This window comes from Lithobates pipiens, unplaced genomic scaffold, assembly GCF_037356315.1.
Source record: "Lithobates pipiens isolate NorthernLeopardFrog02 unplaced genomic scaffold, aLitPip1_a1.2 Scaffold_19, whole genome shotgun sequence".
Lineage (NCBI taxonomy): Eukaryota > Metazoa > Chordata > Amphibia > Anura > Ranidae > Lithobates > Lithobates pipiens.
Window position 1 is genome coordinate 14292564 of NW_027507764.1, and position 23476 is coordinate 14316039.

Sequence of the window (23476 nt, forward strand, 5' to 3'; positions counted from 1 at the left end):
ATTTTCTTTGGGTAGTTTGCTTCCATGGCGTTTGTTCTTAGGTCTCGCCCCTTTTAACCCACATGCTAAAGCCTTGTGAATGGCATCGCCACCAGCTGCCCCTCACCATTCCTTCCACTGACACCTAGGAAGGGACACTATCCTTCACGCTGATACCAATGATGGGGCGTCATTCCTCCCACTGGCGCCAATGATGGGGCGTCGTTCCTCCCACTGGCGCCAATGATGGGGCGTCGTTCCTCCCACTGGCGCCAGTGATGGGGCGTCATTCCTCCCACTGGCGCCAGTGATGGGGCGTCATTCCTCCCACTGGCGCCAGTGATGGGGCGTCATTCCTCCCACTGGCGCCAGTGATGGGGCGTCATTCCTCCCACTGGCGCCAGTGATGGGGCGTCATTCCTCCCACTGGCGCCAGTGATGGGGCGTCATTCCTCCCACTGGCGCCAGTGATGGGGCGTCATTCCTCCCACTGGCGCCAGTGATGGGGCGTCATTCCTCCCACTGGCGCCAGTGATGGGGGCGCCATTCCTCCCACTGGCGCCAGTGATGGGGGCGCCATTCCTCCCACTGGCGCCAGTGATGGGGGCGCCATTCCTCCCACTGGCGCCAGTGATGGGGGCGCCATTCCTCCCACTGGCGCCAGTGATGGGGGCGCCATTCCTCCCACTGGCGCCAGTGATGGGGGCGCCATTCCTCCCACTGGCGCCAGTGATGGGGGCGCCATTCCTCCCACTGGCGCCAGTGATGGGGGCGCCATTTCTCTTACTAATACCAACAAAAGGGCACTATTCCTCCTCCTATTGCCCACAGACACTATAATTTATTTGTACTTTCGCTGACCACCAAGCCCCAGGCATTCTCTACTCCCATTGGCCACAGTCCAGCCCTCTTATGGTCTGAAAGACAATAAACGAGCCCATTGTTTAAAAAGTTTGGAGACCCCTGTTCTATATAATAGTCTGTTTACCGATACATTAAATACCCCGCAGCATCCCCCCCTCTGACCTACTGGGTCAGCTGGCACCAGTACCTGCTGCACAGTTTGCTAACGTGGATCTGATCCCTCAGTGTCCTTTGGAAGAACCTGAATTTTCTCGAAGCTTTGGAACTTATGTCCACCCTTATGGCTTTTCTTGGCATTCCCATCATGGACTGCATAGACAACCCTCCCTGAAGAGGGTCAGCTTTCTGGACCCTTGAAGTCAGAACTCTGGTGTAGGGCCCAATCCCTGCAAATCTTTGACCATGTTGGGCCCCACAAGTGTTTGTCACCAGCAGGCTAGGCTGTTCAGCTCAGGCCCTTGACAAATCTACATTCTGTTGGTCATTGGATCCATCCTTTACTGCCAGGGAATTTCCCCCTTTTCCTCTCTTTAAGGACTTGTGGGGTGTTGGGAATACCTTCCTTACATAGTCCCCCCTTCTCTCATTGACTCTTGTTCTCTTCCTATTCCTGAGTGCCTGGACTTGAGGCGAGACATCCTGACAGTCTTCATGGACCCATTCAAATTTGTGAATAGGGGTCGTTATGTTCTCCCTGCCTCAGGGGAACTTCACTTGCAGTGTTCCCATACCCGGGGCTTAAAGAGGAAACAAACACATTCAGGCATGCCGTGAATGGGAAACATGACAGTTATTAGCGTGCTTATGTTATAGAAATTGCCATGGTGACACACCGTGGCAATTGCGGATTAGAGGCTAAGGCTGCATTCACACCTCAGCGTAGCGTTTTTACCGGCGTTTTGTCGAGCGTTTGCATACAGCGTTTTCCGGCGTTTTTTAACTTTGGCGGGTTTTTTTCAGCCAATAGGAAAAATATTCATCTTTTTTTTTTTTTTTTTTTCATCTGCTTCCTGGTTACTGTACTTAGTTATTTTACTTCCGGTTCAGCATTGTTCTCCCTGCTCCATATCTAGAACTAGATATGGAGCTAGAACGCTGGCAAAGCGCCGCTGCAGCGGTGCTTTGTGTGCGATTACGGCCCTTTGCCAGTGTTCTAGCGGCTGCTAGCAGGGCGGTTTTAACCCCCGCTAGCGGCCGAAAAAGGGTTAATGCAGCGGTGCTTTGTGTGCAATTTTAACCCTTTTTCGGCCGCTAGCGGGGGTTAAAACCGCCCTGCTAGCGGCTGCTAGAACGCTGGCAAAGTGCCGCTGCAGCGGTGCTTTGTGTGCGATTTTAACCCTTTTTCGGCCGCTAGCATGGATCTCTAGTATCATACAGACGGGGTACTCCTTCACCATTCTTATGAAGCTCTCCTGATCTAGGAGACATACTGTCGCATCCAGTTCTTCCATATTGCTGGTCTCCATTTGAGCTAAAAATGGTGATCTGTGCACTTCCTGTGTATTTTTTTATGTAATTTCCTTATGTAAATTATATTTTCTCTTGAGCAGATACAGTGACAAAACGCCCATAGAAACGCTCATTGTCGTGCTAAACGCTTGAATCGAGCATTTCCATTAGTTTCTATGGGAATAAAAACGCCCAAATCAGCCCGATTTGAGCTTCAGGCGCCTTGAAGTGGAGATGTGAACCGTCTCCATTGAGAATAATGGATTTTTTCCCCTCCAGCGTTTTGTAGCTTCAGGCGTCAAGCTACACAACGCTTAGGTGTGAATGGGGTCTAAAATGGCAGCTTCCTTGGCTGGAGAGGAGAGTTTAGTTCTGCTTTAATTATGTGTAGCACTAACCCCCGAAGGAGCTGCTGGTTATTTTGGGCTTACCTTTACCTTCCGTTCTCCTTGTTTCACGTCTAGGGGATGTCCCGTGGTAGATGACCCAGTAACTTGAGACTGACAATAGAGCCACTTGAATGGATTTTATTAAAACTCAAACCATTGAACAGCCTTTTAACTTGGGATCAGAGGGTTGGAAAGGAAAGTTCAGGTACTCTCAGTCTAAACATTAAGGAAGTTGCTTACTTTGACTGCATCCAGAGAATAGCCATTCGCAGCTGGATGATCACTCAGATTGGACAGTCCTTCTCTCACAAAGCCTAGCAGCCAACCAAGTGTTTACTCAGGAACAAAGTCTTTATCACAGATGTGGTCACAGAACACATAGGAAACTAAGCTATAGAACACTTGTAGGATATCTGGATCTTTCAGCCTGCTTGGCGATATCCACAAGACCGGATTCTCTCGGTTACTTCAGCCCTTCCAGGCTCTTGTTAAGAAAACCAACCCGTACGTGGTGTACTTCTAAAGAGTCCTCCCCTGGAATGCTTGAAGTACACTGGGTCTCTCCCGAACCAGAGACGGCACCCATCCACCTTGGAATCCTTCCTTAGTTCCCTTGCCTTGGGCTAGCTAGCCCCGAGGCATTAAAGTCCGGGTGGATCCGCACCCCAGGCCATAGCCTTCCTTGGGGGCTGGTCAGGAGGACCAGGACCATGTAATCGGCAGGGCATACTGGACTGGAACCCCGGACCACGTGACGTCGGCATCTTAAATACCCTCTCCCAGTGGGCCACTCCCACTGACCTGGCTCCGGAAGAGAATAACTTAAACGCCCAACCAGACCATAGTTCCATGCCTGCCACCAGAGAGAGTGCCCCCTGTGGTCAGGCTGAACATCTCACAGCCCAGTCAGACTGACATAGAAGTCAAATTTAGGCAAATAGACCCAAACCAAACTGTAGTTTGGGTAAAGTTAAATTTTGAAAAACACAGTGCTTGCTCTGCAGGAGCCCTCCGCTACATATGGTTCCCCAGAACAGTTGGTCCTGCTTCGTCGTGGGATCCTACTGTGAGTTGGCTTCCTGGCCTGTTCTCTGTTGGACATTCCTTTAGTGTTTTGTGTGACCTCCAGGAAAGGGAAGGTTTGGGAATTCTAGTGACAGGGCAAGTGGCCCTTTCCCCTCACTGGATGACAGAAGTTGTTGCTTTCAACCGCACTGTCATCCAATGCTTTCAGGCTCTCGTATGGTAGTTTTCACCCCCAGAGGGATAGGTTTGTGCATCTGGGTGCCCTGCAACCCCTACATGGCAGCCATCTTTAGTAGGACCTGAGTTCCCCTGTACCATCAGCAGGCAGAACATACTCCTGCTGAAGGTACTTGTTGGGGATAGAGTGTCTGGAGGTCTTCCTGGGAACCTGATCTTCTTGAGATAGGTCCCGGGATAGGAGACCAGGGATCTGGCTACAGCTCCCTTGATTTCAAAGACCTCCAGCTGACCAGCCCTGTGAACAGTTTTTGCACTGTAGCCTTTCCGTTCCAGTCACCCTTTTGGTGTGGTGATCCTGAAGGAGGCCATGACCTGGTGCCAGCTGCAGCAAAGAAAAACCAGGGCACAGGGTTTCTGGCCCATCTCCACCACCAGGAGCTCTGTAGGACCAACTGCCACTTAGACTTCGTGGCTTGGGTGAATCTGTGTCACCTTCCAAGGGGCAACTAACAACTATTCCCCCCCAGACACACAATTCTAAGGCTTCATGTACACGGGATGTTTTTTCAACCTCTCCTGAATGATTTAACTTGACAGATAGTAACCCACGTTTAACCCTTTCCCGCCGAGCGTACGCACATCTGCGTACTCGGCTTCCGGGGGTTATACCGGGATGATGCCCGCACCTGCAGGCATCATCCCGGTACCGTTTTTTACAGCAGGCGATTGGCTATCCAGGCATAACAACCGATGCGGCTAAAAGCCGCTCGGCTGTTATGCCGGAGGAGCGGGAGGGGACGTCCCCCCCTCCCGCCGCCTCTCGCCGCTGTTACCGGTGCTCCCGCTCGATCGGGAGCACCGATTAGAGATCCGTCGGCCCTGGCTGCTGGGGAGGAACTGGAACGAAGCCGTAATCGGCTTCGTTCCAGTCTCCTCATCGTAAACACGGAAGCGACGTCATGACGTCACTTCCCGTTTACTCGGCTGCCAATGGCGCCGGTTTTAAAAAAATATTCGGTATTCAGAATCGCCGTTTTCGGCGATCTGAATACATTGAAGTGTAAAGGAGGGGTGGGGGGTCTTTTAGACCCCCGATCCCTCCATAAAGAGTACCTGTCACTACCTATTACTGTCACAAGGGATGTTTACATTCCTTGTGACAGCAATAAAAGTGATCAAATTTTTTTTTTTTTTTAAACAATTTAGTCATTTAAAAATAAATAAAATAAATAAAAAAAAAATGTTCAAAGCGCCCGCCGTCCCCGCGAGCTCGCGAAGCAAAGAAAACGCATACGGAAGTCGCGCCCGCGTATGTAAACGGTGTTCAAATCACACATGTGAGGTATCGCCGCGATCGTCAGAGCGAGAGCAATAATTCTAGCAGTAGACCTCCTCTGTAACGCTAACCTGGTAACCGTAAATTTTTTTTAAAGCGTCGCCTATTGAGATTTTTAGGTACCGTACTTTGTCGTCAATCTACAAGTGCGCGCAATTATAAAGTGTGACATGTTTGGTATCTATTTACTCGGCGTAACATTATCTTTCACATTTCGCAAAAAAATTGGGCTAATTTTACTGTTTTGTTTTTTTTTTATTCATGAAAGTGTCCCTTTTCCCAAAAAGTTGCGTTTAAAACACCACTGCGCAAATACCGTGTGACATAAAATATTGCAACAATCGCCGTTTTATTCTCTAGAGCCTCTGCTAAAAAAATATATATAATGTTTGGGGGTTCCAAGTAATTTTCTAGCAAAAAATATGGATTTTAACTTGTAAACACCAAATTCCAAAAATAGGCTTAGTCATGAAAGGGTTAAAGTGTCCGTTTTGCTGCGTTTGCGTTAAAAAATAAAAATAAAGGGCAAAATGAAAAACGCCTGTACATGGAAAAAAAAATGGGTTCAGAAGCTGCGTTTTAGAGGCATTTCAAGCGCCCAACGCTTATAAATGCGGTAACTTGAGTTTAGCCACGTTTAGCGCTTGAAATGCCTCTGAACTCGGCTTCTGAACCCATTTTTTTTGCGTTCCTGAAAAAAAAAAAGCCTCTAAACTCAACTGCTTAGAAAGGACTGTAAATGACCCTTGTGTACATGTACTGATAAGATAACCTAGAGGAGAGTTCAGGGTCAGTTGAAAAAAAATGTTTAGCAGCAGCAGTGTACATGAGGCCTAAAGCATCACCTTTTAAAACAGGATTTGGACAAAAAGCTAACACTTTGCTTGAGCCTAACTTAACCACTTGAATTCCGGGCGCTTTCACCCCCTTCCTGCCCAGGCCAACTTTCAGCGCTGTCACACTTTGACAATTGCGCGGTCATACGACACTGTACCCAAATGACATTTTTAAAATTTTTACCGAGATTTCTTTTGGTGGTACTAAATCACCTCTGAGTTTTTTTGTTTTTTTTGTCTAAATAAATGAAAAAAGGCTGAACATTTTGAAGAAAATAAGTTTTTTTTTTTCCTTTAGTATTTTTATTTTCTTCACTGATGAGGTGCCACTGATAATTAGGGTACTGAACCTCCCTACCCTGATTATCAGTATAAACATGCCCTATCAGCCTTACCAGTTATAGGCTCTCCTTTCCTCAACACAGTGACAACAACATGTGAAGAAAGGAAAGCAGAAAACCTGCAAAGGGTGTTTACAGCACAGCTGATCACATGTAAAGGGCCGCTGTGATTGGCTCTTTACCTTGATCTGTGATCAGCGGTCACAGTGCATGCCCCGGGATGGAGGGGTGCACGGAAGGCGTATTCTGGGAGGACATCCATGGAAGTCCTCCCAGAACAAGTGAGCTGTGTTGTTGCCGCTTTTCAGCTATGGTGTGGTATTGAGGTGGTTAAAGAAGAACTTATTTAAAACAGTAGTAAACTACTAGCCACTGTGAGACGACAAACACTTTGTTCAGGAGTATGTTATGTACAACACAACATGGTTCAGCAGTGTGTATCCTAATGCCCCTTATATTGTCAATCAACTTCAGGAAAAAGATGGCTGGTGCCTGTAGTGAATAGAAGGAAGAGATGGCCAGTGTCTATGGTCAACCAAAAAACAAACAAACACCCAGTCGTTGATGGCCTTGGGGAGGAATAATACCCAGCATTGGTGGTCAATGGGAGAAAAAAAAATTCCCTACGTGGATGGTTAGTGTAAAGAAGAAAATATTCTGCGTTCCTCATTGGGAGAAAGAGAATGTTTAGCGCCCGTGGACACTGGCAGAAAATGCTTGGCGCCGGCAGTCAGTGAAGGAAAATGCTCTGCGTGGACGGTCAGTGGAAGAAAATTTCTCGGCACTTGCCAGAAGACTATGCTCAGCATCTGTGGTCACTTGAAAGAAATGCTCAGGGCCGGTAGTCAATGGAGGAAAATGCTCGGTGCTGGAAGAAAATGCTTGTCAGTGGAGGAAAATGCTCAGCGTCGGTGGACAGTGGACGAAAATGCTGGGCCTCTGTGGTCACTTTAAAAAAATGTTCAGGGTCGGCGGTCAATGAAAAAGCTGCTTAGCATCTGTGGTCAGCGGAAGAAAATGCTCCGTGTCGGCGGTCACTGTAAGAAAATACTCGGAGGTTACCGGAAGAAAATGCTTGGCGTCGGCGGTCACCGGAAGAAAATGCTTGGCGTCGGCGGTCACCGGAAGAAAATGTTTGGCGTCGGCGGTCACCGGAAGAAAATGCTTGGCGTCGGCGGTCACCGGAAGAAAATGCTTGGCGTCAGCGGTCACTGGAAGGAAAAAAAAATAAATAGTCCCAGTGGCACTGATGCTCATTAGCAGGAAAGCTGGGACCTGGTACCCTGTGAGGATAGCGTGAGGCACTGGTGCTTGGTGAGGTTAGGGCAGTGGGATATTGTTAGTGGGGGAGTCATTAGTATTGAGTGGAGTGCCGCGGCCTCCTTCTGTCATAACTATAGTGCTAACGTTGGGTACGGGATCACGTCACCCGACAGCGGCAAAGGAACTGAAGCTGGGTGAAAGAATGAGTATTCCAGCAGCTGGCTAACAGCGGGACACAGCATGGATCTGCGGGATTCTGAGATTTTGTTGAAATCCTGGGACAGTCCCGTGGAATCCTGGATTTTTGGGAGGTAGGCAGTGTTACTAACCTCCCGTGGCATTTTTTACTGACAAAACCTGAAAAATTTACTGACAGAACACAATTTTTACTGACAACCTAAAAAAAAAAAAATCACATAACTCAGGGCTCGACAAAACCCGGGCACCAGGTCGCATTTGCGACTAGAAATAGCGACCTGGCCCCTGGGGCAGCACAGCTGGGGGTATCCTGTCTCCGTGGACCCCCCCAGCGTGATCGCGTCGGGCCGTTCCGCCGGCGGCCGGTAATTGAGGCCGCGGCTTTGAGGCCTTCTGCGGTCCTATGATTCCTTCTGGAATCTGGCGCCCTCTTGTGGTGGCCATTGGTATGACAACCAGCAATGCTAATGGAGCTTCCTCTGCCTGTTTTTTTTATTACCTGACTATCTACTTCCCTTTATTTAGAACCCCCTAAACATTATATATATTTTTTATGCTAACACCCTAGAGAATAAAATGGTGGTTGTTGCAATACTGTTTGTCACACCGTATTTGCACAGCGGACTTACAAGCGCACTTTTTTGGGAAAAATAATTTAGTTAATAAAAAAAAAAAGACAACAGTAAAGTAAGCCCAATTTTTTTTTTATATTGTGAAAGATAATGTTACGCCAAGTAAATTGATAACCAACATGTCACGCTTCAAAATTGCACCTGCTCATGGAATGGCGACAAACTTTTACCCTTTAAAATCTCCATAGGCGACGTTTAAAAAAATTCTACAGGTTGCATGTTTTGAGTTACAGAGGAGGTCTGGGGCTAGAATTATTGCTCTCACTCTACCGATCACGGCGATACCTCCTATGTGTGGTTTGAACACCGCTTTCATATGCGGGCGGGACAGGGCGCGTTTAAAAAAAAATATTTTTTTCCTTATTTTAACTTTTTTATTTTTTTCACTGTTGTTTTAAAAAAAAATTTTTGTCACTTTTATTCTTATTACAAGGAATGTAAAAATCCCTTGTAATAGAAAAAGCATGACAGGTCCTCTTAAATATGAGATCGGGGGTCAGAGAGAGACCTCACATCTCATATTTACACTAAAATGCAATAAAAAAAAAATTGTCATTTAAAAAAAAAAAAAAATAATAAAATGTCCCTCTAAGAGCTATGGGCAATGACTTGGAGACGGGGGGCGGCGGCGCTATCTTCCCCTCACTCATCTCCATGTCAGGCCAGGGACAGGTCCGGATCACCGTTACCGACCTGGCTCCTAACTTTTTAAGCTGGCTCCTAGATTCCAAGCAAAATTTGTCAACCCCTGATATAACTCCTATTAAAAACAAAGACACTCGATATTTAAACCGTATAAATACAATATGGAAACATTGACAATACCCATAACAAGTAATTTGCCTGGTTCACACTTAAAAAGTCAACACAACATGACACATTTTTAGTCCCTTATATATACAGACAGTTGTAAAAATCACTGATTTTTTTTTTTTTTTACAAACGGTCAGTAAATTTACTGACGGTTGGCAACCTTTGAGGTAGGTGGGGTGTAATTTAAAACAAACTGAAAAGTGCCGCAATCATACCTATGCATTAATGTACTTTGTGTCAGATTTTGTGCCTTTTTTTTGTTTGGTTTGATATCTGGGCCCCTTCCTGTCCTAGTGACAACATTCTACCAGACAGGAAGTGAGGCAAATCTCCAACAGCAACACAGACTGAAATAAAGATAAAGTAGGGGAAGTTAGAACCTGTCATAAAAAAAAAAAAATCTTATGTACCTCTTGTAGATTTTCCATCACTTCCTGTCTGATGAGAATATTGTCAGCAGGACAGCAGTGAAGACCTTACGGGGGTTCTAATCCTGTCTAAAAGCTGACTGATACACATTAGACCTGACTGGCTGTAAATTGAATGTAGTTGGACCCACATATGATGGGAAATCTAAAGGAGCTCATAATTGTACAATCCTGATTGTAAGGTGTAAGGCCAGCTTAAGGGTCCAGTCACACCAGCGGGAATGTGTTATGGTGTACTGATGTGTGGGGTTCAGTGTGTTTATTTTTATTTTTTTTAACTTTGTTTCAATATTTCATACAAGACTGCATAGCCCCACGATGCAATGCCACACCAGTTACTGAACCCTCCATACAGCACGATGCAATGCCACACTAGGTACTGCACCCTCCATACAGCACGATGCAATGCCACACCAGTTACTGAACCCTCCATACAGCACGATGCAATGCCACACTAGGTACTGCACCCTCCATACAGCACGATGCAATGCCACACCAGTTACTGAACCCTCCATACAGCACGATGCAATGCCACACTAGGTACTGCACCCTCCATACAGCACGATGCAATGCCACACCAGGTACTGCACCCTCCATACAGCACAATGCAATGCCACACCAGTTACTGAACCCTCCATACAGCACGATGCAATGCCACACTAGGTACTGCACCCTCCATACAGCACGATGCAATGCCACACCAGGTACTGCACCCTCCATACAGCACAATGCAATGCCACACCAGGTACTGCACCCTCCATACAGCATAGACAGAACAATGCGCCTATCACACGAGCTGGTCTAGGAGTAGGGCGGGACTTTTCTCACAGCGCAGCCAAACTTTTCACATGGAATTCCGAGACACAGCGATGGATGCCTGCTGTGTGTACTCCAGGCACTGACCTGACCCTAGTGCGGCTGTGATTATAGACACAGTAAGGCTGCGATTTTGGGCACTGTGAGGCTGCAATGATAGGCACTGTGAGGCTGCAATGATGAGCACCGTGAGACTGAATTGATGGGCACTGTGAGGTTGGATTGATGGGCACAGTAAGGCTGCAATGGTGGGCACGGTTAGGCTGCATTGATGGGCAGTGAGGCTTCAATGATGGGTACAGTGAGGCTGCAATGATGGGCAAAGTGAGGCTGCATTAATGGGCAGTGAGGCTGCATTGATGGGTACAGTCAGGCTTCAATGATGGGTACAGTGAGGCTACATTGATGGGTACAGTGAGGCTACATTGATGGGTACAGTGAGGCTGCATTGATGGGTAGTGAGGCTGCAATGATGGGCACAGTGAAGCTGCAATGATGGGTACAGTGAAGCTGCAATGATGGGTACAGTGAGGCTGCAATGATGGGCACAGTGAGGCTGCAATGATGGGCAGAGTGAGAGTACATGGATGGGCAGAGGGAGGCTGCATGGATGGGCACAGTGAGGCTGCAATGACGGGCACAACGAGGCTGCATTGATCGGCACAATGAGACTGCATTTGATGGGCACTGTGAGGCTGCATTGATCTCTTTTTCCATGTCTGCAGTCTCTGATCATCTCCTATTTCATGTCTACATATCTTACCATCTTTAGTATCATGTCCTCAGTCTTTAACCATCTCCTGTACCATACCCGCAGCCTCTGACATCTCCTGTACCATGCACATAGCCTCTGACATCTCCTGTACCATGATAAAAAGTATACCGTGCTAAATGCTAAAAAATATAGGTGATAGATACACTGGTAACAATTAATAAAACAGTCCCCAGTGAAAAAAAGGTGCTTGTGCTAGTGGAACACTATCCAGTGCTGTGGCTTGAATAATAAATGGATGATTTTGTGCTTCTTAAGTGCTTAAATAGGGTGCCCCCCCCCCAGTAGATGTGCACTCACCCCTGGGAGTGGACCAACTATCACTAGTTGGGTCAAATGCGCGTCTGGGGCGACCCCTGTGGATGTCCTCTGGACTGATGATTTGCTGCGGTGAATGTTCCTCATATAAATAGATATAATAGAAAAAAACCTCATTGCGCAGTACCGTTGATAAAGAGATTTTTATTCCAAAAAATATAAAGGTATTCAACTCACATGTATGAGTGCCTAATGTCCTGGCACCCGGAGTGAACAGCAGGTATAAGTAAATCCGTGAAATCCGCCTGGTTAGTTCATACAGCGGCTGGCTCCGTGAAGGCTTGATTTCCAGGTTGAATGTATGGGCGGAAGTGTGTCACAATAACGGCCACACATTCAACACGGAAATCAAGCCTTCACTGAGCCAGTGGCTGTATGAACTAACCAGGCGGATTTCATGGATTAGGCACTCATTCATACATGTGAGTAGCAAGAGGAGGGGAGCAGGATACAATGCACCCACACCCACCCCTCTCACACCCGGTTGGTCACCAGCCCCGCACATCTAGGTTGTGGTCAGGGTGGCAGGAGGCGGCTTCCCCGGTGTCTCCTCCACGGTGGCTTCCATTGTGCGTCTCCTCCCTCCTCCTCCTAGCTGGCCAATAGGATCGCTTCTCCTCTCGGCAAATCAGGTGATGGGTCTCAGGACCCGCTTCCTGATTGGCCAGAAGGAGAATCAGGAAGACAATAGGGAATATTATTTTTCTATTGCCACACAACTGGGTGTGCCCTGAGCCCACCCACTTTTTTGTAGCCAATTAGAGCCTCAGGCTCTAATCATGTGCTTCTAAAAAATACCCAAAAAATTGGAATTCATGTGTTTGGCACTCTGCATGTAGATTGGGGGCCAGGCGCATGGATTGGAGGGGAGGGGGTCCCCCGTTTGGAGGGGCCGCCACTGCTGGGTAGGTCTGATAGCCATGTTGTTCCAACTTTACCTGGCCATACACGGTTGACTGGTGACAGGCAGTGAGGAGGCCATGTGCTAACCCTAAAAAGGCATGGCCCCATAACCTTAAATGGGTGGTACTGCTTGCCGAATGTGACATGCAATTAAATTTTTGCCTGCAAAACAAAGTAAAGCAATTACAGGCATGGCAGGTGTACAGCCCTGAGCATCTGCGTGTCCTTCTTTAGGTGGTGTGGGGGATGGTAAGACTGCGTCTCAAGCACCTGCTTTTACTGCCCCTTAGGCAGCCCATCTGAATGAGCCCTTACACTTACACTTTTTGTTTTGGAACATTCATTTGATTTTCTAGTAGTTGTTGGAGGTCAAATCAGGGGATTGCTTGTTAGCCCCTGTTCACACCAGTGTGGCTTTGAAATCATTCTACTTCAGAGCAATTTCGAAGCCGCACATCAGCGCGATTTGCACTGCCGATTTTTATTGCGGCTTGTGACTTCGTACAACAGAAGCCTATGAAAGTCACAATGAATTCAGCAAAAAAGGAGCGCCAGAAATCTTTTTCAAAATCGCTGCAACATGAGTCGCGGCAATTTGAACAGTTTCAGTGCTAACGATGGGGTGCGACTTGTCATGAGATTTGGAACTGTCAAATCGCATGACAAATTGCACCAGTGTGAACAGAGGGCTAAGTGCTAACAAAAAAAAAATCAAAGGAGCAGGATTTTCTAACAGTGTATGTGGTTTCTGTTTGGGACAATTCCATGCATTCCAAAATCGAATGTTAAAAACAAACGAAATTTTCAAGTACTTTTCCAACTACATTCATGAAACCTCTGATGGCATTATGGAATTTACTGGTATCTTTTTGTATGAATGTTCCAATGACCAATGTATAGTCAGCTTTACACTATGCATTGGCTGCACCATTGCCGGGTGCCCCCCCCCCCCCCCCGGAACCTTTGTTTTGGAAGTTCCGCTGCAGCATGGATTGGAGATCTGCTCAGGGGGAATGGTGTCAGATTTGCCAGAAAATCTGGGGTAAAAAAAAAGAGATCTCTTTCCTGTATGGCATGCTCTGTGATCCCTCTGTTGTATGCAGAGCCATCCTACTGTTCTGCTGCATGAACGGATGCCTGTCTCTGGGCCCGTCTCTGGGCCCGTCTCTGGGCCCGCCTCTGGGCCTGTCTCTGTCCCTTTCACAGCAACAGCTTTTTATTGTTGCATTTTATTAATCTTATTATCATATTTTTGTTTAATTTTGTTAATTATCTTTTCTTAATTGACCACAGGCCCTTTTTAAAACCACTTGACCCCAACCCCCCCCGGACCTTTTCTGGCACTTTTCCTTTACATGTAACAATCAGTATTTTTTTTGTGTTGATGGAAAATGTCTTAGAACCCCCAAACATTATATAATGTTTTAAAAGCTTTTACAGGTTATAACTTTAGATGTACAGAGGAGGTCTGGTGCTAGAATTACTGCCCGTGTTCTGATGTTCGCGGTGATACCTCACATGTGTGGGACGATCGCTGTGTGCGTGCATGCGTGACCGACGAGTGTGTTCACCTTTGCCTTTTATTGATAGGTCCTCTTTATGGAGAGATCTGGGGCCTATAATACCACAGATCCCTCCTCTGCACTTGAATGAATGAATGAAATACTTGTATAGCGCACAATGCGAACTGAATCGCCTCTAGGCGCTGTGAAGAGCTTTGATCATCAGCTAAAAGAGGAAGGTCTTGAGTTTTTTCCTAAAAGCCAGGTGATTTTCTTCCAAGCGGATGTTGATTGGTAGAGCATTCCATAGCCGGGGCCCTTGGACAGCGAATCTCCGATCCCCCTTGGATTTATACCGGGCTTTGGGCACGAGGAGGAGGTTTTTGTTGGCTGATCGAAGACTGCGGTTTGTTGTGTAATGATTTATTTTCTCCATTAGGTATTGCGGAGCTTCTCTATGCACGCATTTGTGGGTGAGGCACAGGGTCTTGAACGTGATCCGATTTTTTACGGTTAGCCAATGTAAGCTCCTCAGTGAAGGAGAGATGGATTCCCAGGGTTTTTTTCCTGTTATCAGCCTTGCCGCCGTGTTTTGGATCAGTTGTAATCACGCAAGTTGATATTGTGGTAATCCTATGTAAAGCGAGTTTGCGTAGTCCAGTCGTGAATTAATGATTGTTCCAACTACCACTGCTTTGTTATTCTTTGGGATAAAAGGGATGAGTCTGCGAAGCATGCGCAGCAGATGGTGAGATCCCCTGACTACTGCTCCTATTTGCGCATCCATTGACATTTGTGCGTCTAAAATAACCCCGAGTCTCTTCGCTTTGGTCTTTGGGGAGATAGTCTGCCCAAAGACGGTTGGTGGAGACCAGGAGGTTTTGGTTGCCGGCTTATGATTTGGGTGTAAGATAAGAAGCTCTGTCTTTGATTGGTTGAGTTGGAGGGAGTTGGTGGTCATCCAGTCCTCTATTGATTTGAGGCAGTTTTCAAGCTGTTGTTGGTGATCTTTTTTTCCCATTGATCCGGAAATAAAGTTGCGAGTCGTCAGCGTAAGAGTGGAAGCAGAGATCTGAGCATCTGATGATTTGGAGAAGTGGGCGAATGTAAATGTTGAAGAGAACGGGTGATAAAGGAGAGCCTTGAGGGACTCCGCAGGTGACTGCCCCGAGTTTCGGAGAGGAATTTTCCTAGTTTCACTGTCTGTGACCGATTTCCTAGGAAGGAACACGAACCATTGGAGATCTATGTCTTGGACTCCGGCTACTTCTGTGAGGCGGACGAGTAGAGTATTGTGATCTACTGTATCAAACTCTGCACTTAGGTCTAGCAGTACGAGGAGACACGGCTCTCCGTCATCCGCTGCTTCGAGGGCGTCGTCCCAAATCTTGAGGAGAGCTGTTTCTGTTCCATGAACCGTGCGGAAGCCTGATTGCAGCGGGTCCAGGAGTTTGTGAGTATCCAGGTGAAGTTGTAGCTGATGTACTACAGCTTTCTCCATGATCTTAGAAATGGTGTTGAGGCTTGTAATTGGCCTACGGTTGTTTGGATCCTGAGGTTCCAGGTTTGGTTTCTTGAGTAGAGATTTGACGATGCCTTGTTTGAGGATGTTAAAAAACATTTGATCGGTGTGATCCAATGCGTTTCATTTTTTTTTTTTTTTTTACAGGTAAGAAGATGTTTATTGAGGTAAAAAAAAAGGGCACATTACAGCATATACCTCACAATGTTTATACTCTCGTGCCCCAAATCCAAAAAATTGTATAAACACAAGCGCTTAGTAGGCAGCAGTGGACATCATTAAAAATCTGCAGCTGCTTAAAATTACTATTCGTATGAGTAGTATTCTAAAACTGAGAAATTATTGTACCATATACCAGAAGAGACAATCTGTGACCATACAGTCACAGCTTTCCACTGGTACACTGGACAGCAGCGCTATATATAACAGTGAACCTTTGCTGTAAATACATTCAAATAATAGTATGTGTATACATGTGCAATTTCTGTATGATCATCACATATATCATACACTGTGCAATCACTTTACGATATTGTTATAAAATCCGGATGAGGATATTTTTACTCCCCCCTTACTCTTCTCCCAAGTTCAAAAGCAATGTCACTACAGGAGGCAATGCACCGCTGTAGCCTGTGTGTACAAGCCACAATTCATTCCAGGAGAGTAAAACCACACATTTCGAACAAATAGTCTTTTAGTGTTGGAAAAGAATGATCACCGCCACCGTCCTTCTCATCACACCTCCACACGTGGTTTCCACGAACTCTTACCGGAATATATAGGTCAAATCAGCACTTCATATATACTCAGTGTGGTCCACTCTTTCCATCATTCTCCCTTAGATCATGGTTGTGACTGTTACTTCAACCGTCCCAATAGTTGTAACGTGAATGGAGAATCAAAAAATATATATATAGTGTGATACCGTAAAACACTCCAATTTATTTAAATACAACAAAGAATACACTCACAAACAATAATTCAAAATCAGGCATATTCAGATTATCACCACAGTATAATCCACTGGATCACCTTCCCCCTGGACTGCATCGGGCATACAACTGAATGTGTACCTCTAACCTTCTCTTATGGTGCGTCCTTGTATCATTACCCTGACGCGTTTCGTCCGTTAATGGACATCATCTGAGGGTGCCGATACATCTACTTCCTTCCTATATATACCCTGTGTCATCTAGGTAATCTGCCACAGCATATTGGCTCGATAGCGTGATAATTTCCCGCTTACCTTTTAGAAAAATACCGCGTCGCCATCTTAGTGACATCACTAAACGGCGACGCGCGTTCACGTGGGAAAACAAAGCGACCGCGCATGCGCCCTTCTTCGGATGAGGGAACCTGCCCTTCCGCCCACTCTTTAATGTGACTACAGCGCACGCGCACGCCTCGTACAGCGCCATATTATGTTAATAACATTAAATCAAGGGAAGATGCACTTCCGCCCATAGTTCCTATGAACTCACAACATCTAATACGCATGCGTGTTGATCACAAAGATACTCCTAGCGAGTTACGATTGCCGGGGGAACCATACTGAAAATAGCAGCTATAACTCCCCTCCGTGTAATGCTAATAATGAATCAACACAAGATCAACATTACACTATATCGAAAATGGCTACATTTTTACTATCATTCACATCGCATTGCAATGCTGGCGTGCTGTATATTCTACCAAAACCTTAATGATATTTTTTTATTATATACTCTTTATTTATTTTCTCACTTACAAATCATCATGTATATATTACACTTACATTCATTATTTTAATACCAATACTCATGTACCCCTCCCCAAAAAAAAAAAAAAAAAAAAAAAAAAAAAAAAAGAAAGAAAAGAAAAGGTGAGCCCGGCCCCCAATCCCCCGTATCACTCCCCTCCTTCCTCTCCTTCCCTACTCAACCATATGTGTTGCTCTTTTTCCAAAAATGCTCCCCATTGTTGCCATTTGCTTACATGTTTTTGGCCTAAGTCCCCCAGTCTTTGTATGGATTCCTCCATTACCCTTATATGTTCTACTTTCCGGGTCCACTCTGCTACTGTCGGTACCTGCGCAGACTTCCAATGACACGGAATCAGGGATTTGGCCACATTCAGTAAGACTGGAGTCATTGTGCCTCTGTATTGCCCGATCCCTTTCTTTGTATCATGGAACAGGCATTCCCATGGAGAATTTCCCACCATTTCCCCTGTCACTAAAAATATCAATTCTCTTATTTGTTCCCAAAAAGGGGTTATTTTGGGGCACTCCCACCATATATGCTTAAAAGAGCCTAGTCCCCCACATTCCCTCCAGCATAACTTCTGGTTATCCTCACTGAACCTCTGTATTCTCTGTGGCGTCAAGTGCCACCTCGCTATTAATTTAAAGGACATTTCGATCGTCTGCATATCTTTTGCCAGAGAGTACGTCATTTTGATTATTTTGCTCCTCTGCTCCTGACTTCTCAAGGGCCCTATTTCTTCCTCCCATTTCCTTAAGTAGTCTGGAAGCTCCACGTCTCCTTCCTGCTTTAATATTTTATATATTTTAGAGATCCTTTTCTGTAGACATTGTGGTTCTTTAAATAATTTTTCTAGTGGGTAAAGTTGTGTCTTTCCTCTTAATGGTTGTGGTAAACCTTGTATGAAGTGCACCATTTGCGTGTATCTCCAGTAGTCAAGTGGCTTACGCCCCCATTCTTGTGAAATTTCCCTAAAAGTGCTTATCCTATTCCCTTTCTTTACTTCTAAAAGTGTTATGTCTTCCCTTTTTGCCCACCTACTAAAATATAAGCGTTCTTCTTTCCCTGGGGGGAAGTAATTTGTGTCCAAAAGTGACATTAAAGGTGAGTTGAAGTGCCACTTGTGTCTTTTATTTATTTTATCCCAAATTTTTAACGTGTGCCTAGTTAAAGTGCAAGTGCTCGTCCCTAAATCCCTATATTGAGGAGGGATCCATATCATTTTAGCTAACTCTGTGTTGCTTAGTGTGACTTCCAAATCTACCCAACTCTTCCCTTGTTTGTTATGACACCAGTCCGCTACCCTTGAAATTATTATCGCCTCGTAGTATTTAGTGAGATCTGGTAGCGCTACCCCTCCCCTCTCTTTCTCCTTCACTAAAACACTATAGGCTATTCTCGGTCTCTTTCGAGCCCATATAAACGACAAGATCATTGATTTGACCTTTCCCAGGTAGTTTACGGGCAGGGGGATAGGGATCATTTGAAGCGTAAACATTACTAATGGTAATATGAATATCTTTATTGTATTTATCCTCCCCATCCACGTGAGAGCTTTATATCTCATTTTATTTAACTTATCCTTGATTTTATTCAATAGAGGTAGATAGTTCGCCCCATAGAGGTTACTCATTTGTGTCGTCAACTTTATACCCAGGTAGGACAACTCTCCTTTGCACCATTTAAATGGTAGCTGGGAGCTTAGCGCTGTCTGTTCAGCCTGCGTTAAGTTTATGTTTAGAATTTCGGATTTAGTCGCATTTATTTTAAAGTTTGAGAAGTGGCCAAACTGTTCGAACTCTTTAAGGAGGGGTGGGATTGTTGTAATTGGATTAACCATGTACACCAGTACATCGTCCGCAAATGCAGAGATTTTATATTCCCTCCCACCAACCCGAAGGCCCCGTATGTCCTGGTTCCTCCTTATTGCGACCAACAGTGGTTCCAAAGCGATCACAAACATGATCGGTGAAAGGGGGCATCCCTGCCTCGTCCCATTAAACAATTGTAGGGGGCTGGACAGGGATCCGTTTACTCTGATTCTCGCTGTTGGTTGCCAATATAGGGATTTAATCCATCTCAGCATCTTTTCTCCTAGTCCTAGGTGTTCTAATACCCTATCCATAAACTCCCACTCCACTCTGTCGAAGGCCTTTTCGGCATCTACTGACAGCAGTACTGTGGGGGTCTTTCTCCTGGTAGCTTCCTGAATTAATGCTATGGACTTTATGGAGTTATCTCTCCCTTCTCGCCCCTGGACAAGCCCCACCTGATCCGGGTGAATCCAGTCCGGGAGGAGGGTTTTTAGTCTTTCTGCTATTATTTTCGAAAAGATCTTTATGTCCGTGTTTAATAGGGAGATCGGTCGGTAACTCTCTACGGCTGCTGGGTCCTTCCCTTCTTTCAAAATCAAGGTTATGTGTGCACACAGGGCTTCCTCCCGAAACCTCTCTCCTACTCCCACTGCGTTGAAATAGTCGCAGAGTTTTGGGATTAGGAACTTCTGGAACTTCTTATAATAGAAAATCGAGTATCCGTCGGGACCTGGACTCCCCCCGAGTGCTGTATTGTTAATTATTCTACTCACTTCCTCCGGTGTTATCGGAGATTCTAATAACTCCATCTCCTCCTTTACTCCTCTGGGGAAGTCCATGTCCCGAAGATACTCCTCTATTTTTCCTTTCCTCCTCTCCTTATCTCCCCCTTTCCCTCTTATGTTATACAGCTCACTATAGTACCTGTGGAAATTTTCTGCAATTTTTGGAGTGGAGTATTGGGTCTCTCCTCTTTTATCTTTAATCATTGAAATATGGGTCCTATTCTTATGATCCTTGACTCTTTTTGCTATCCATTTTCCCGACCAATTCCCCCATTGATATCTCTCTCTGTTTATTTTATGGAATACCGATTCCCTTTCTTGTTCCAAAATTTTTTCCAGTTCTCTTTTTTTTTCCCTTAACTCCTGTCTCTCCCTTAGTCCCTTTGGTCTAGTGTCCTGTTCTACTTTGTTAATCTCCCTGTACAGGTAAGTTTTTTGTTGTTCCCTTTCCTTTTTCTTCCATGCTCCAATCCCGATCAAGACCCCTCTAATGACTACTTTGTGTGTTTCCCAAAGGGTAGCTCTCGATACACCTGATGTGTCGTTTAGTTCATAGAAACTAATCAGTTCCTGTTCTATCTTGGCTGAAACTTCCGGGTCCTGTAATAGAGAATTATTTAATTTCCATGTCCTCCCTGATCCGCTCTCTCCCTGTACTTCCAACTGGATTACTACTGGGGCGTGGTCCGAAAGGGTGATTGCTTTAATTTCTGCTTTTTTCAAATTTGGGACTAATTGGTGATCAAGTAGGATATAATCTAATCTTGCGAAGGAGTTATGTGGAGCTGAATAGTGAGTGTAATCTCTATCTTTTGGGTGGGAAATTCTCCATGCATCTATAATCTGTGCATTGACTAAGGTTCTTTTTAAAGATCTATATCTCCCCTCAGCCGCCCTACTACCACCCCCCGAGTTGTCCATTTTAGGATTTAGGGTCCAGTTCAGGTCCCCTGCGATGATTACTTTACCCACTTTGAAACCCTCCAGCGTCTCAAGAACCGTCCTTAAAAATCTGTCTGGGTTTCTGTTGGGTGCGTATACATTCACTATAGTACATTTCAAATCAAACAATTTGCCCCTGAGAAACAAGTATCTACCTTCCGGATCAGCCAATCGCTCCTCTACTTCAAATCTGGTTGTTCTATCGAACCCCGTAGCTACGCCTCTTGAGTGGGCTGAGGGTGTGTCCCCGTAAAACCATAATGGAAATTGAAATGATGCCAGCTTTACAGGGGATCCGTTAGTGATAAATGTCTCTTGAAGGCAGACCACATTCCCCCCTATTAATTGGAGTTCTTTATCTATCTTGAATCTTTTTTCTTTTATATTTAGTCCCCTTACGTTATATGATATTATATTAATTGCAACCATCAAGTACTTGCAGTATGAATCGGAGTCTCACATAGGCTGATCCGGGGGCGCAGCCCCTTTGAAACACCGGGGGGTAGACCATTGGGGGTAAATTAAAAAAAAAAAAATTGGGGGGACTCTAGCCCCAAACCGACTAATCCCTCCCTCCCCCTCTCCCCTCCCTCCTCCCCTCTCTCCCCTCCCCCTCTCCGCAACACTGCCCCTAACAAGGGTGGTCGGAGTTCCCCCCACATTTTGTTGTTCATATGGGTTAGGTACCTTGCTAGAAGGGACCCTCTTCTCCCCATATATACCCAGGGGCTCCCACCAGAGACTCCCCGAAACCCTCCTCCCTCCCACCCTCCCCTTTCCCTCCCAACTCGACCTTCCTCTCACTTCCCCCTTCACGCCCTCTTTAAGTTTTTACTTTGCTCTTGGCTCGACTCCTCTCGTTCCTCTCCATCTAGAGATCCTTGGGGTCCGTACTGTATTTTCTTCCCCCTCCCACCCCGGTAACCGGGGAGGGGGGATGTCTAGCCTTTCGCAGAACCCCTGTAGATCTTCGGGGAATCGTAGAACTGCGGAGCGGCCATCTTTTTTCCCAATTAAACACGCGGGGAATCCCCACTGGTAGGATACACCCAAGGTCATCATCTGTTGTGTGAGGGGCTTCAACAGCCTCCTTCTCACTAATGTTTCTACGGCAAGGTCCGGGAAGACCTGCAGTTCTACCCCCTCGAAGATCAATCCTGCCGCTGTTCTCAGTTTCTCCATAATGAGGCCTCTCTCTTCTACGTAGTGGAACCTCACTATTACGTCTCTGGGTTGCTCTTCCCTTAGCCCTGTCCGTCTTGCTATCCTATGAGCTCTGTCTATCCTAAGGGTGTCCCCGGGGTCTCTTCCTAATAAAGGGTTGAATACCTGCTTTATTATACTGCCCAAATCCTTGCTGCTATATTTTTCTGGGAGGCCCTTGATGCGCACATTCTTCCTTCTCCCCCGGTTGTCCTGGTCCTCCAGTTTATATTGGAGGCTCCTATTCGCTAACTGAAGTGATGTAATTTGTTCTGATATCTCGTCTAATCTTTGATCGTGGTTGTCTAATCTCCCCTCTATCTCTTCCACCCTCCCAAGTACTAATCCTATATCTGACCTTACCCCTGCTATTTCCACTTTTAGTGAGTCCTCCATTTTTGTGAACATTTCCGTTAGCATCTCCCTGATTGGGGGTCCTTCACTCTCCAGGGGTGTAACTGGCGCAATACCTCCTCCCCTAGTGCCCTCCACCTCCTGTCCTATTTCCTCCCTCACATTTCCTTCCTTTGGGGGCCCCATATTAGCTCCATTTTCCATTCCCCCTTTTCCCTCCTCTAATATCCTTTGCTTATTTGGGCCGGATCTCCGTGTTGCTACAAATTTTGGGCTACAGGGACCTTCCTCTGTTATACTAGAGTTGCTTGCCATGTAGCGCTGGATTCCCCCTGGGCTAGAGGCCAGTGGGGTTTTTTTTCCTGTTTTTACCTTCCCTTTCATCTTCCCCTATAAGTAAGCTCCCCTTGTTTTTAATCCTTTCTTGGAGGCCCGCTAGCAAGTAGAGAGAAAGCGTGGGGAGACTCTCAGCGTCGCAGCCCTTCTCCCTGACTCCAGGAGTTACCCCTCTCTCCTCTCCCCTCCCCCCCTACCCGGGAATTTTTACTTAATAATAATGCAGTGCCACCCCTGCCCAGATGCAAAGCCCCGACAGAAGTCTACAGGTCCACCAGCTGTAATCAAGCTATAAGTCCCAGTCAATCTTAATACAATCTTTATACAGTCTCTTTATCAGGTTTTGTCCTAAAAACTTCTTCTTCTTTTACTTCCTGGCCAGCGCCTACTCCATATGGTTAAGGCTCTTCGATATTGACTCAAGGTTGGATGCAGCTTAATTGGTCAAATGTCCCTTCCTCAGAGAACGGTGACCTTGGTTCTTGAATGCCCCTCTAAATAACCCCTCTTCTCTGTGTTGCATACAAAAGGGGAAGCAATGTCCCATTCAGTGGAGAGGGTGAGGGGGGTACCAATATAAGCACTCAAAACTTGTATGATCTCTCCCTTGCCCGGCTGTCCTCCTTGCCCAGGGGGCCACCCTGGAGAGGCCTTAACACATAGCCATGGGGTATGTACAGTCTGTTACTTCCTTAGATGCCAGTCGCCCCCCAATCTTCTTAGTGAGATGAGG